The sequence below is a fragment of the Nannospalax galili genome, unplaced genomic scaffold (assembly GCF_000622305.1).
Source record: "Nannospalax galili isolate Female #2095 unplaced genomic scaffold, S.galili_v1.0 scaffold801, whole genome shotgun sequence".
NCBI classification, from domain to species: Eukaryota; Metazoa; Chordata; class Mammalia; order Rodentia; family Spalacidae; genus Nannospalax; species Nannospalax galili.
Window position 1 is genome coordinate 748,328 of NW_008345222.1, and position 15,214 is coordinate 763,541.

Sequence of the window (15,214 nt, forward strand, 5' to 3'; positions counted from 1 at the left end):
ATGTAGATTGCAAACTAGCAACTGAAATAAACTTCTTCATTATATTGAATTACTGTTCTGCTTCATCTCCCCTATACCCTGCATCCTTCAAGAGCAGCTCCTTCTGGCCAGTGCAAGAAGGATGAACTAAGAAAAGGCACAGCAGCAGGTCTGGAGAGTTAAGAAAGGCCAGTCTGTTGGGATGAAGACAGAATAGAGTAGAGACACATGTCCCCTTTGAGGTAGAAGAATTGAGAGTCCAGGAGACTGTAGAAAATGAGAATGAACTGATACGCATGGGGGAGTGATTAATGGCTCTTTTGTCACTTCGTTTCCCAAAATTTGTATTTTGGTTTTGACATTTTTAAGGTACTTTCCAGGAGCCTTATTTATGTTGAATAGTTCTTTCACTTTCGTTCTTAAATATAATGCATTATTTTTCATAGGCTATAAGTATTTTATAAATAAATTTATCCTTAAAGGCATTTAAACACTTTATAGAAGGAAAAAGTTACAATGTGGACCTGGAGCAATGACTTAGTGGTTGTCCTTGCTGTTCTTCCAGGGGGATCTGGCTCACAACCATCTGTACATGTCCAGAGGATCCTCTGCTCTCTTCTGGCCTCTGTAGGCACTGCATGCAAGTGGTACATTTATATGTGGGCAAAACACTCATAACACATAAAATAAAAATAAATTTAAACTTTTTAAGTTGAAATGTGTGGGAAATGTAAAATGTGTGAGGAATTTGCTGCTTAAGGCTTTATTTCCACAGGAAAGTCAGTCTGAACACCTTAAAATATATAATGGTTATAGAAATGTTTTCATATTGATTTTGGACCACTGCACAGTTTCGATCCATTGACAAAGAGGAGAAAGAAGAATAAAATTTAGCTTCTGAATCAGATAAGATGATTTACTGTTTTCAGGAACTGGCAAGGTACTTAAGTCACCTTGTATGTGTTATGAAGAGCACTAGTGAAAAGAAAAATTATGTATTTTTTCTCATGATCACAACCCTAATTTTAATGCTGATGATTTCTTCTAGCATTAAGAATTCTGGCACTCTGGGGGGTGCGGTGATGGCTCAGTGGGTAAAGTGTTTGTTGCATGAGAGTAAGGACTTGAGTTTGAATCTCCAGCACCTAATGTAAAAGCCAGGTATGTTGCACTAACCGTGCAGTGATAAGAGAATGCATGGAACTAACTGACCCGCCAGTCCACCCATCTCAAACTGTAGGTTCAATGAAAGACCCCTCATCCAAAGATCACTTAGAGAACAACTGAAGAATACAACAACTCCTGCCTTCCACACATGCATTCAAGTACATTCTCACATACCTGTGGACACACAAATATACCACACAAGCATGCGCAAAAGAAATGACGATAAAAAATATAAAGAATTTCTATATTCTCATATATATTCCCTACATTCTCATTCCTGGAATATTAAATTTACTATAAATTAGAAAGAAAACTGTGCAAGGGCTCACAGAATATTAACCCAAAAGCACTGAGGCAGGGAGTTGCAGAACCCCAAGCAGTGGCACTTCCATGCAACCTTTGTTCTCCACACTCACACACTCTTTATAATGGACATTTAGGCCTTCTGGTTTGTCTTATTTCTTTTTTTATTAAATTTTTGTGTATTTTATACAGAACATCTCAATCAGTCTTAATCATCTTTATACCCTCTTCCCCACTGGCACCCTCCCATACCCCCCACCACTGGAATTCATACATTCTGTCATTTGTGTTAAAGCCTATTTCATCAAGTTAGTGTTCCCAGACATTCCTCAGTGCAAGTTCATCAACTGAGGTCTAGTCACTTTAACTAGAGTCCCCTGCTTTAGGAGATCAGCTCTTCCTACCTTAGCAGTAACCAGTTGCCAATTCAGCTAAGATTGGGGTCTGCCGTCCATTTCTCCAGCCCGAGTTCTGTGCTGGGTTTTTGTCTTCTTGAGTTTGCGTGGGACTTGTACAACCACACCATTGTTGTAAATTCTTATGAGCAGGGTCCCAGGAGCTTGTAAGACTTTATTTCCATACAGTGTTGCACCTCCTTCTTGACTCTTACAGTCAGACTCTTTCACAATGGACCCTGAGCCCTGGGTGGGTGAAATTTAATATAGAAGTCCTGTCCAAGAACCAGCACTCTGCAGACTTTTAATCTTTACCCTTTGGCCTTCTGTAACCTTTTATGTTCCTGGTCCTCTGTTGCATGAGGGAGCTTCATTAATGAGAGTTGAGAGACTCATTACTGACCTTTTTACCCCTGTTGTATGTTCTATGAGCATTCGGTATAGAGGTTGCATTGTAGATGTGCCCCTTAGGCCTGGGCACTTCATAGGCAATGTCAGTGTGTGACCAGTTGTGGTACATGGTAATGGTTTCTTTGTGGTGCAAGAATGGTGACTGCAGTACTTGTCTATAAGTACAAGGATACATATGTCGCACGTGGCTGGGGAGGTCATAGATCTTAGCAAAAACCCCAAGACTGTCACATCCCTAGACTAATGTGATTTCTTATTATGTGCAACATATGGACTTTTAGTCCAATTAGGTAGTTATTGGTTGACCCCCAAGTAAAAGTGCCACTTCTGCACCAGTGCTGTGTCTTGTGCCAGTAATCAATGTGGTTGTTTGGTCTTGAAGCTGATGTTGCACTTTGTGGTTGTTTGGTCTTAAAGCTGATGTTGCACTTTCATATTGCTTTCCAAAGCTCTGAGAGGTAGCCTTCAGGGAAAGTTGTTTCAGGTCAGCTCCCACTCTGTTACTCCAAATTCTATGTCTGAAGTATGTTCAGTTTTCGGCAGTAGGGTCTTACCTTAAAGTTATGGGAGACCATCAAGTGCCATGCCAAAAGCCTGAGTAATTTTGGGAGTTTCTTGGACCACCCTTACCAACAACTCAGAGGAAGGTTTCTCCTATCTGGTGCTGTTTCTTGTTATGTAGCCTTTAGCTATACACACGGATTCATGTAGAGATACTGTATGTGTAATTTGTCATTAGGCTGTTGGACTAATATGATTCCTTATGTTTTTTATAAACTAGCTAGGTATTATTTATCTCTCCTTTCTTTCTCCCTGTCTAACCCTTCCACCATGGTTTCCCCATTTTAAATATTCCCATTTTCCCCATTCCTTCCTTGATAATACCAGTCTCCTCTAGTCCCACCTCTCTTGAGTTCCTTCTTTTTCTTTATCCCCAAGTTCCTTATATAATCCTTCCTCCCTTCTCCCATTTAAATATCCCCATTTTTATCCATTTCACCCTTAGTAGCACCTTTCTCCTACTGTTTTTTCTCAGGTTCGTTCTTTCCCTTTACTTCCTGGTTTCTTTTTATTATTCTGGTTCCTGCAGTTACATCTCACATATAAGGATTTGGTGCTAGGATCTGTGTATGAGGGAGAACATGTGTCATTTGTTTTTCTGAGTCTGTGTTACTTCACTTAGTATAACAGTTTCTAGCTCCATCCATTTACCTGCACATTTCAGGATTTCATCTTTCTTTGCTGCTAAGTAAAACTCCATCATATAAATGAACCACATTTTCATCATCCACTCGTCAGTTGAGGGACACTTAGGTTGCTTCCATCTCTTAGCTATTGTGAAAAGAGCAGCAACAAATATGGATGTACAAGTGCCTTTGCAATAGGATGAGTCATTTGGGTATATGCCAAGGAGTGGTATAACCTGGTCATATGGTAGGTTCATATTTACTGTTTTAAGAGTTCTCCATACTGCTCTCCATAGGGCTTACTCATTGCAATCCCCGTGGCAGTGAATGAGCCACGTCCCCACATCCTCTCTAGCATTTAGTTTCATTAGATCTCTTGATCTTAGCCAATCTGACTGGGGTAAGATAAAATCTTAAAATGGTTTTAATTTGCATTTTCTTAATTACTAAACACATTGAACACCTTTTAAGATGTTTCTTTTTTTGAGAACTCTCTGCTCAGCTCCTTAGCCCATCTTTTAGTTGGGTTACTTGCTTTATTGATTCTTTGGTTTTTGAAACCTTTATATATTCTGGATATTAAACCTCTGTCAGATGTGTCACTGGTGAAGATTTTCTCCCACTCTGTGGGTTTTCTCTTCACTTCGTTGGTTGATTCTTTTGCTGTACATAAACATTTTAGTTTAATGAGGTCCCACTTATTCATTCTTGGCTTTAATTCCTGAGTAATTGATGACTGGTTTAGAAAGTCCTTCCTTATACCTATATCTTGTAGCTTACTGCCAATGATTTCTTCTGACAATTTCAGACTCCCAGTTTTCACATTGAGGTCTTTGATATATTTGGAGCTGACTTTTGTGCAAGGTGAGGATAAGAGTCTACTTTCATTCTTCTACAGGTGAAGATCCAGTTTTACCAGCACCATTTGCTGAAGATGCTGTCTTTCCTCCAGTGAATATTCTTGGCCCCTTTGTCAAATATCAGATGGCTAAAATTGTGTGTGCTCATATTTGGTTCTTCAATTATGTTCCATTGATCTACAGGTCTTTTTTTTTTTTTGCCAGTATCATGCTGTTTTTATGACTGTAGCTCTGTAATATATATGAGATCTGGTATAGCAATCCCCCCAGGATTAGTTTTTGGGCTCGGAGTTGCTGTGGCTATCTGCACTCTTTTGTGCTTCTGTATGAATTTTTGAATTTTTTTCACTAATTCTGTGAAGAATGTCATGGGAATTTTGATTGAGATTGCACTGAACCTTTAAATGACTTTTGGTAGAATGGCCATTTTCACAATATTAATTCTTCCAATCCATGAGCATGGGACTCCTTCCATCCTCTGGTGTCTTCCTCAATCTCTTTCTTTAATGTTTTTGATCAATTTTTTCTGAGATATTTTATTTGTTTATTTGAGGCTACGTGAGTGGGAAGGTTTTGATGTACTCTTTCTCCAACTACTTGTTATTGGCATATAGAAAGGCTACTGGTTTTTGTAGATGTAGTAACACATTACTGAAAATGTTCATCTTTTCTAGGGGTTTTTCTGGTGGAATTTTGGCATCTTAGGTATAGTATCATATTATCTTCAAAAAGACATAATTTGACCTCTTCCAATGAGTATTCCTTTAATATCTTTCTCTTGTCTTATTGCTCTAGGAAGAGTAAAAAGAAGAGGAGATAGTGGACAGCCTTGTCTGGTTCCTGACTTTAAGGGGAATGCTTCCAGATTTTCTCCATTTAGAATGATGTTGGCTGTGGGTTTGTTGTATATAGCTTTAATTATGTTGAGGTATGTTCCCTCCAGTCCAATTCCCTATAGGACTTTTCTCCTAAATGCATGTTGAATTTTGTTGAAGGCCTTTACTGCATCTATTGAGATGACCATGTGGTTTTTGTCTTTGAGTCCATTTATATGATTTATGATGCATATTGACTTACGTATCCCAAACCATCCCTGGATCTCTGGAGTAAACCCAACTCGATCATGGTGGAGGATCTTTTTCATGTGTGTCTGTATGCACAAACACATACACACATCACACTTTTAAACTTAAATCTATAGTCTGCATATGAGGACAGATGTATATTATTTGTTTTTCTGAGATGGGCTTATGTTGTTTAACAATGATTTCCAGTTTCATCCATTTTTCTTAAAATGCCATACCTCATTTTCTTGTTACAGTTGAGTAAAATTCCATTGCATTCGTGTGCTACATTTTCTTTTTCCATTCACACATTAATGGACACCTAGGCTGGTTCCATTTCTTTCACACTGTGAATAGTGCAGCCATAACATGAATGTGCAAGTGCACTGACTTTAAGTCTTCATGTATATTCTACAAGTATAGCTGGATCATATGATAGTACTATTTTAGTTTTTTAGGAACAGCTATACTATTTTCACAGTGACTGATCTAGTTTACATTCCTACAAGCAATAAATAACAGTTCATTCATTCCCTACATCCTCACCAGCATTTTTTTGTCATATGTTTTATTGGAATTAGCCATGCTGACTGGTGAGATGGAATCTTTAAACAGTTGCTTTCCTCATTTATTAGCCATTTGTAGATTTTCTATTGAGAACTTTCTATTCAGTTCATTAGTCCATTTATTGATTGGATTTTGGGGGGAGGCATGTTTTATTTTTGTGGTTCTTTATGTATTCAAGATACTAATCTCCTGTCTGATATATAATTGGCAACATTATTTGTTCCATTCTGTAAGCCATCTTTTTGTCCTGCTGATGGTTTCCTTTAATGTACAGAATCCTCTGACTTGAAGTTATCGCACTTTGTCAGTTGGATTATTTCCTGTACTATTTGGATTATCTTCAGAACATCCTTGTATATCCTATTATCTTAACATGTTTTATTCATCTTTTTTTTTCCCTCTAATAGTTTCAAAGCTTGACATCTTATTTTAAAGTCTTTTATCCATGTTTCATTAGTTTTTGTGCAGGGAGCAAGATGTGGATCACGCTTCATTCTTTTAAAGGTAAATATCCAGTTAGGTCTACATCCTCCAGAAAGAAATCCATGGTCACCTTGTTATGGTGACTGTTGTTTCCAGATCTGTTTGTCCACTAGGATATTGCTCAATGATATAGTGTCTGCTTAGCATACATGAGGCCCTAGGGTCAATACCCATTACTGGGGAAAATACTCCAGGGGCTAAATAGATGGCTCAGTGGTCAAAGCACTGACTGCTGGAGAGGATCCGGGTTTGAATCCAGCAACCACATGGTGGCTAACAACCATCTGTAACTCCAGTTCCAAGAGAACTGATGCCTTCTTCTATCCTCCATGGGCACTGCAGGACATGGGTGAACTCACATACATGCAGACATAACACTTATACACATAAAAATAAATAAATAAAAATTTTAAAAAACTGGTTCTTTAAAAAAAAAAAAAAAAGAAAGAAAGAAAGAAAATACTCTTCTAGGACTTCCTGTGCTGTTCTTCAAGCCACTGAGGATCTTCTCTAGTAATTTACTCTGTTTTCGCTGCTGCTCACTTGTATGTATCGCATGAGTCCTATTCAGGGGATACCAGAGTAAAAACCATGAATTCACCTTTGGTTCACTAGTCTTTTGTATTCTCTTTTTTTTTTTTTTTTTTGGTCTTTTTGACACAGCGTCTCCCTGTAGCCCCAGCTGACCTGGAACTCACTATGTAGACCAGGCTGTCCTTGAACTCACAGAGATCCACCTGCCTCTGCCTCCCGAGTGCTGGGATTAAAGGCGTGTGCCACCAGTATTCTCATCTTTATACCATCTGTTTACTACTTTGCTTTTCAACATCCTTAAATAGAAATGTCACGTACTCTGATCAAGTTTTATAGCTATATTCTGTGAGATTAATAGGGTAGATGTAATTAGCCATCCTACCTGGAGTTAGAACATTAGAATGAAACTTGTGTTGATCATTTTTCTGTTAGGTAAGCATATAAGTAGGCTGTATAACGAGAATCATCTTTCTCATTCTCCTATGCCGTAGCCTGTCCAAAGGTACAAATGTAGACTGACTTGTTAATCCTTTTTTATCCCCCATAAGTAGTCAGGTAAAATTAGCCTATAAACAAAATGCTAATGAATATACTGATTGATTTTGAATGTTTGGTTTTCAGAGTTCTTAGTTTTCTTAATGGAATGCGCTACACAAAATAACTGTGATTCTTCAATATGGAGTCAGATTTCACTCATACTTTTATTAAAGGAATTTTTCCAGAAATAATTTAGAAAATAGAATAGGATAAAGGATTGGCCTTTATCTTATCAAAGAATCTTGTTCTTGGATTCCTAGGTCTCAAATATCTCACAGACTATCCAGCAGACTTCTCAATTATTCTCCCTGTTTTCAATGAGAATATCACACTGCTTTTGGTATTCTAAACAAGCTAACCTACATTCATTCACTGTCTTGGAGGGAGGCAAAGGAGGGGTCATGAGGTATTAATATCAGGTGCCCAGGTCTTATACAACAACAACTGTAATTGTTTCTCAAATATAATTGAAGTGCTATTGTTTACAACAGCAATAACAAATAAAAATTAATTTGCTATAAAATATAATAAAGATGTGTAAAAGCTATATAAGTGAGATTATGTAATTGAATTGTGAAATTAATGTAGCATGAATCTAGAAAGCACTCCATAAATGGAGAATTGGCATGTCAACAAGGAAATTAAAAAATTCCTAGAATTGAATGAAACTGAAAATATAACATATCAGAGTCTATGGAACATAGTAAAGACAATCCCAATCCCAAGAGGAAATATTATAGTATCAAATGCTTACATTAGAAACAAAAATTGAAAGGCTGGGCATGCTGGTACATGACTTCAATCCCAGCACTGGGATTTCTGTGAAATCAAGGCCAGCCTGGTTTACATAGTGAGTTCCAGGCCACCTGGGACTACAGCAAGACCCTGTCTCAGAAAACCGGGGGGGGGGGGAGACTCAAGTTAGTAATAATAATATAATGATGAACTATCACCCCAAAACAGTAGATTGGAAGAGATATTTGAAGTCAGGGCTGAATCTAATAACATAGAAACAGGAAAATAATATAAAGAATAAATTAAATGAATAGTTGGTTCTTTGAAAAGATCAACAAAGGTGACAAACCTTTAATGAGATTAACCGGAGACAGAGAACCCAAATTTATAAAATTAGAGATGAAAAGGGAGAAATTATAGCAGACATTCAGGACATTCATGAAATCATAAATACCTACCTTAAACAGTTATAGTCCACTAAATTGGAAAATCTGAAAGAAATTAATTTCCAAATGCATATTACCTACAAAAGTTAATTAAAGATGGAGTAGGCAGATTGAACAGATCATAATAACCTTTGAAGTAAAAGCAGTAATTAAGAATCTCCCAACTGACATCAGGCTTAGGAATTTATGGATTGACAGTGTATGGAAATGTGCAGTGAAGACCACTGACCAAGACAATTCCATAGGGGACAACAGTTTATTGTGGGAAGGATCAAACTGCTGGATTGCCTCCCAAAATCAGAGAGACGGCAACCAGCAGCGGAAGTCAGGCATCCTTTATAGGCAGTTAGGGGCTTGGGTAACTTTCCATGACATAGGCTGAAAGGTTCAGCTTGCGATTGGTTGGTCTCCCTATAAGTAGAGGGACCTGCCCAGGGTTAAGTTGGGACCCAATATTTTAGAATATTGGGACCTGTGCTGCCATTTTAGGAGTCTGCCAAGAACCTAACAGACAGACCACAGGCAATAAAGGAGAAACTACTAATATTATTTTGGCAAACAGTAATAGTCTTAAACCAACTCCTAATGACTAATTGCTATACCCTTATATTAATGCATCTCTCAACTCTTACTAGAGAAGATTCCTCATATGTTCATTAACACAGAGACCCACAACTACTCAATGTGTAGAGAATAAGAGAGTGCAGAGTGCTTAGCCCCAAATAAGACACTGAAATCAAACCTCTGACAGCCAAGGCTCAGAAATCATTGCATAAGAGTTTAGAAAGATTGTAAGGGCAAGAGGTGGTGGATAATTACAAAGAAACAGAAAAATGTACAGATACTCACATGTATCCACAGTATTGGTGGTAGCATGTGCAAGCCCCAGCATAGAAGTGAGGTAGTGGATAAGCCCCAATCTTAGCTGGTAGAGGAAAAGTCAGTTTTCTTTGGGAGTATGATGCTAGCTAAGTTAACCAGGCTCCAGTGGATAGACCCACACCAAAGAATATATATATACTCTCTCTCTCCATATATATATATATATATGTATGTATATATATGCAAGTAGGAGCTAGTTGGGGGGAGGTGGTTCCAGATAGGGTTAAGAGTGTAAATATGATCAAAATACATTGTATGACATTCTCAAAAATTTAATTTTAAAAAAGAACAAAACAACAACAAAAGGTACTATGATGGCTAATCTTGACTGTCAACAAGATTTAGAATCATCAACCTTGGAAGCATTCTTCTTGGTGTTTCTTTGAGGTTGTTTTCAAAAAACTTAAACTAAGCAAGGTAAATCCCTGAATGTGGGTTGTACCATTCTATGTGCTAAGGTCCCAAAATGAAAAAAAAGAAAGAAAGAAAACATATTGAACACCAGTGTTTTTCACTGTTTGCTTCCTGAGTACAAATTCAAGATGACCAGCCACCTCATGGTTCTGCCACCATGTCCTCCCCACCATAATGGAATGTACCTTCAAACTATAAGCAAAAATAAATCCCTCCCTTCTAACAACAACAAAAAACTTCTAACTAAAAACAATTCAGTTAGATGGATTCAGCATAGGTTTTCTACAAGATTTTCAAAGAAAAAATAACATCAATATTTCTCAAGGTATTCCATAAAATGGAAAAGGAAGGAATTCTTCCAAATTCTTTACATGAAGCCAATATTATCTTGATGCCCAGCCTAGACAAAGATTCAACAGAAAAAGAGCATTGTAGGACAATATTCCTGATGAATACAGATGCAAATTTTTCCAGTGAAATACTTGCAAGCCAAATTCAATAAAATATCAAAGGGCTGGAAATATTGCTTAGCAAGCAGTTCAGAGCATTCTTCAGTACAGTTTATGCTTCCAAAATACTCTTGAATGTGAGTCTATTCCTGGATCCTACCAGGGAACACACCCTTAAAGATAACTGAATCTCCCTCTTCAAGAAAATATTAACTGCCAGTTGCTCCTCAAATAGAGCTGTGGTTTCGTGCTCATCTTCCCATGTGATTCTTCTTGGGCCAGTTGGGCTTAATTGAAAATGTATCAGCCACAAAGTCCTTGTGATCACCAAGTCCAATAGGTGATTTCTTCCTCGTTGCCCTAATGGTCCATGGCACGATCCTTAATGCTTCCATCATAAGCATTATCCATTGAATAGGACATCTTTCAACTCACCTCCCAGGGTTGGTCTGCTTGCTACCTCAGTGGGAGATCTTTTGTTTTTTAAACTAATCTATTATATATACTTATTTTATGTGTATGAATGTTATGCCTGCATGTTTATAAGTGCACCAGTGTTGTGCCATGCCTGTGGAGGACAGAAGAAGGCATCAGATCCCCTGGAACTGGAGTTATAGACAGTTGTTAGCCACCATGTGGGTGCTGGGATTCAAACCTCCTATAAGAGCTGCCTCTCCAGTCCCAACGATATCTTTTAAATACATAATTGTGTATCAATATATAACACATGGAAAAAGAAGATGAGACTTGGCTAATAACCTGGAGACTGAAAGAGGTCAGTTTCACATCAGCAGCTTGTTTTTTTTCTGTGCACCCTGTGATGCTAACAGAGAAATAAGAGGGATGTTTGGAGCATAGTCCATTCTCTAGATAGCATGTGTATCTCCAGTGCAATTGTGTGAATGTGTTTCTGAGAGACAGACAGAGAGACAGAGACAAAGACAGCCAGAGACAGACTCCACAGGGTCACATAAATAGAACACGGATATTATAAGATACACATTGGGAACATATATGCTGCATTTGGTAGTAGATATTTGATTGTTTCTTTGTAACAAACTCTAATAGTCATCAAGTGTCTTTGATTATCAGCAACTGATGCTGTTTTCCTTTAATACAAACAATAGTTTTATGTTTTGTGCATTTTGATGAAGAAAAGATACAAATAAAGGCAATATTGTTGAATAAAAAGAAAATTAAATCAAAGTAATGTATTTCTGTTTATTCCCCCCCCCCAAAAAAATTTGTAAATGTTGATGAGAATTGTTTTTGTTGATGAGAATGAAGGTAGGGTACCACTATTGGGCGCAAGTATATAAATGGAAGAAGTCATTTTAGAGAGAAATAGAATGGTATCTTTCAAGATTTAAAATACTCTATTTCCTGATCCAACAAGTCAAATTCTACGAATCTTTCAAAAGCAAAACTTTTTCATACTATTCACACTATTATTCAAGAATGCCCACTGCTACATTTTTTGTATCATTAATAATGGGAAAACTGGGAATATAGCTCTGTGGTAAAAATACTTTCCTAGCCTAGTCCTTATGAGGCCCTGACTTTAGTCCAGGATCATTGGAGGGTAGAGGTGGAGATTAAAACCATGGGATGTGGATAAATTTGCCATGCTGTACAGTACAAGTGCAGAACTTATGACTTTCATCTTAGCACTCAGGAAACTGAGACAAGAGGATCAAATATTGGAGGTCAGCCATGTGGTATAATGATATTCCATCTTAACAAACAAAAATTAAAAGCAAAAGTTGAGAGATAGATGGAGGCCTCAAAAGAAATGGAAACAGAGACAGTATCAGAAGCAATTAAGAGCTTAAGAATTTTGTCAAGGCAAAATAAATTGTGTGGAACATATACAGTCATTGAAAGAATAAGGACAAACAAATGGTACTATTGATTTGGAAAGATTTATGGATATACTGCCAAGTTAAAAAGTCGATAAACCTATACACAGAATGTTATATGAAAAAATATTATTGTTACATATGTACTCAGAAGGAGTGAAAAGATGAGATACAGATAGAGGACTAAAAAGATAGAGGTACATAAGGCATAATATTAGATATTCTATTTAACTCTTTTACAATGGTATGTTTTCTTTTTTAAAAATGTGAAGATGAAGGGCTGGAAAGATGGCTTAGCAGTTAAGAACACTGGTTGTTGAGATCCTAGCAGACAAACTGAGAGGGTGGGTTCCAACCTCCATCAGTGTAGTGGCTCTGATCTCAGCAGACTGCCAGAGAGTGCCAAATTCTGGCCTCCCTCTGGTTTCCCTCAGGCCAAGGGCCTGAGAATGCAGGGGACTGCCTGAGAGCCCCCAGATCCTGTTTCTGCATGGTGGTGGGCTTCCCCTAATTTTACCATACCCATCCCATGACCCGTGATTTCGTGAGGCCCCTCCCAAGGTCCCAGGGCAGATCTGGCTTTGGTAGGCTAAGGCTGAGATCCTAGCAGACATCATGAGAGGGTGGGTTTGGACCTCCATTAGTGTAGCAGCCCTGATCTCAGCAGAACGCAAGAGAGTGCTGAGTTCTGGCCTCCCTCTGCCCTCCCTCAGGAAGAGGGCCTGAAAATGCAGGGGACTGCCTGGGAGCCCACAGGTCCTGCTTTCACAGGGTAAAGGAAGCCTGAGTGTACTGACTGGAACCTGAATTGGACTTCTGTGGGAGCTCCTGAATAGCTGATCTGAAGCCATCAGTTCCCTCCAAAATAAAACCTGAGAGAACCTGAACCCTGTACCAACCACCTTTACATAACCAATAAAGGATCTAGGCACCCCAATAATACAAACAGAAGCATACTTCAACTTAATTCTCATATCAGAATCATAAACAAAGACAAAACACTATGCCCCCACCAAACTCCACCAGTTCTGTAGATGAGTTCTATAAGGAGAACCTCCTATAGATAACCCAGGACACTGAATTTAAAAGAACAGTCATTAACATGATCAAGGAATTGAGTGAATTTAAAGAACTCACGAACAAACAAATCAAAGAGCTAAAAGAAGATAGGGATAAAGTTCCGAATGAATTCATAAAACAGATAGAAACATTGAAGAAAACTCAGGCAGAAATGAAGAAGGAAGTACAAAACTCAATAAGCCAACTTGAAACAACAGGGGAAAGCCTCACTGCTAGAATGAATGAAATTGAAAACAGAACATCAACACTGGAGGATAAAATTGAAGAATTGGACCACACAAGCAAAGATTATGGAAAATTACAAAAACACAGAAATGGAATGTGCAAGAGATGTAGGACACCATGAAAGAGAAAAATCTATGGATCATAGGAGCAGAGGAAGGAGAAGAATTTCAGGTTAATGGTGCTGACCAGATCTGAAACAGGATGGTAGAAGAGATCTTCCCAAAATTAAGGAAAGACATCCCCATACAAATACAGGAAGCACATACAACATCAAATAGACAGGATCAGAAAAGAAACCCCCATAACATATCATAGTAAAAACACTAAATGTACAGAACAAAGAGAGAATACTGAAAGCAGCAAAAGAAAAACGAGTCACATACAAAGGAAAGCCCATCAGAATTACAGCTGAGATATTGCAAACTATGAAATCCAGAAAAGCCTGAACTAATGTATTTCCAGTTCTACATGACAATAGATGCCAGCCCCGAATATTTTACCCAGCAAAAATGTCTATTATAGTTGAGAGGGAAAGAAAAATTTTCCATGACATGAATAGCCTGAAAGAATACATGTCCACAAAACCAGCCCTTCAAAGAATACTTGAAGCAATACAGTGAGCAGAGAAACAACTATACCCCAAGGGCACCAAAAGAAAATAAATAAATGTATAATATAGGAAACACAAACTTAAACAGAGAACACAAACAGCAATCAAAATGACAGCAACTAAAACACATCTTTCAATAATAACCTTAAATATTAATGGACTGAACTTCCCAGTCAAAAGACACAGGCTAAGTGAATGGATTAAGAAACAAAATCCATCTCTTTGCTGTCTGCAAGAAACCCATCTCACCTTCAAGGACAGGCACTACCTTAATGTAAAAGAATGGAAAAGAATATTCCAAGCAAATGGTACTAAGAAACAAGCAGGGGTTGCAAATTTAATATCTGACAAAATAGTACATAAGGATGTCCACTATCTCAACTCCTTTTCATCATAGTGCTTGAAACTCTTGCTAGAGCAATAAGACAGGACCAGGAAATACTAATGGGAAAAGAAGAGGTCAAACTATCACTTTTTGCAGATTGTATGATGCTATACCTAAGAGATACCAAAAGTTCCACCACAAAACTCCTAGAACTAATCAATACTTTCAGTATAGTGGCAGGTTATAAAATTAATCTACAAAAGTCAGTAGCCTTTCTATATACCAATAACAAGCAATTCAACAAGCAATTGGAGAAAGAAAAAGGGAAATGCTTCCATTCACAATTGCTGCAAATAAATAATAAATAAATAAATAAAATATCTTGGAATAAATCTGACCAAAGACACCAAATATCTCTACAATGAAAAATTTAAATTGTTAAAGAGATTGAAGAATACACCAGGAGATGGAAGGACCTCCCATGCTCATTAGTATTGTGAAAATGACCATACTACCAAAAGCAATATATAGATTCAGTGCAATCCCAATCAAATGCCCCATGACATACTTCACAGAATTAGAAAAAAAATCCATAAATTTATATGGAAGCACAAAAGACCCTGAATGGCCAAAGCAACCCTGAGCACAAAAAGCAATGCTGGGGGATTACTATACCACATCTCATAGTATACTACAGAGCTG

The 15,214-nt window shown here is 37.7% G+C and overlaps 1 protein-coding gene across 2 annotated transcripts in view; it reads left to right on the forward strand.

The window, feature by feature from the left end:
* Window positions 1-15,214, forward strand: part of Frmd3 (FERM domain containing 3) — a 326,943-nt gene that overhangs the window by 150,575 nt on the left and 161,154 nt on the right. The gene's annotated exons all lie outside the window — the stretch shown is intronic.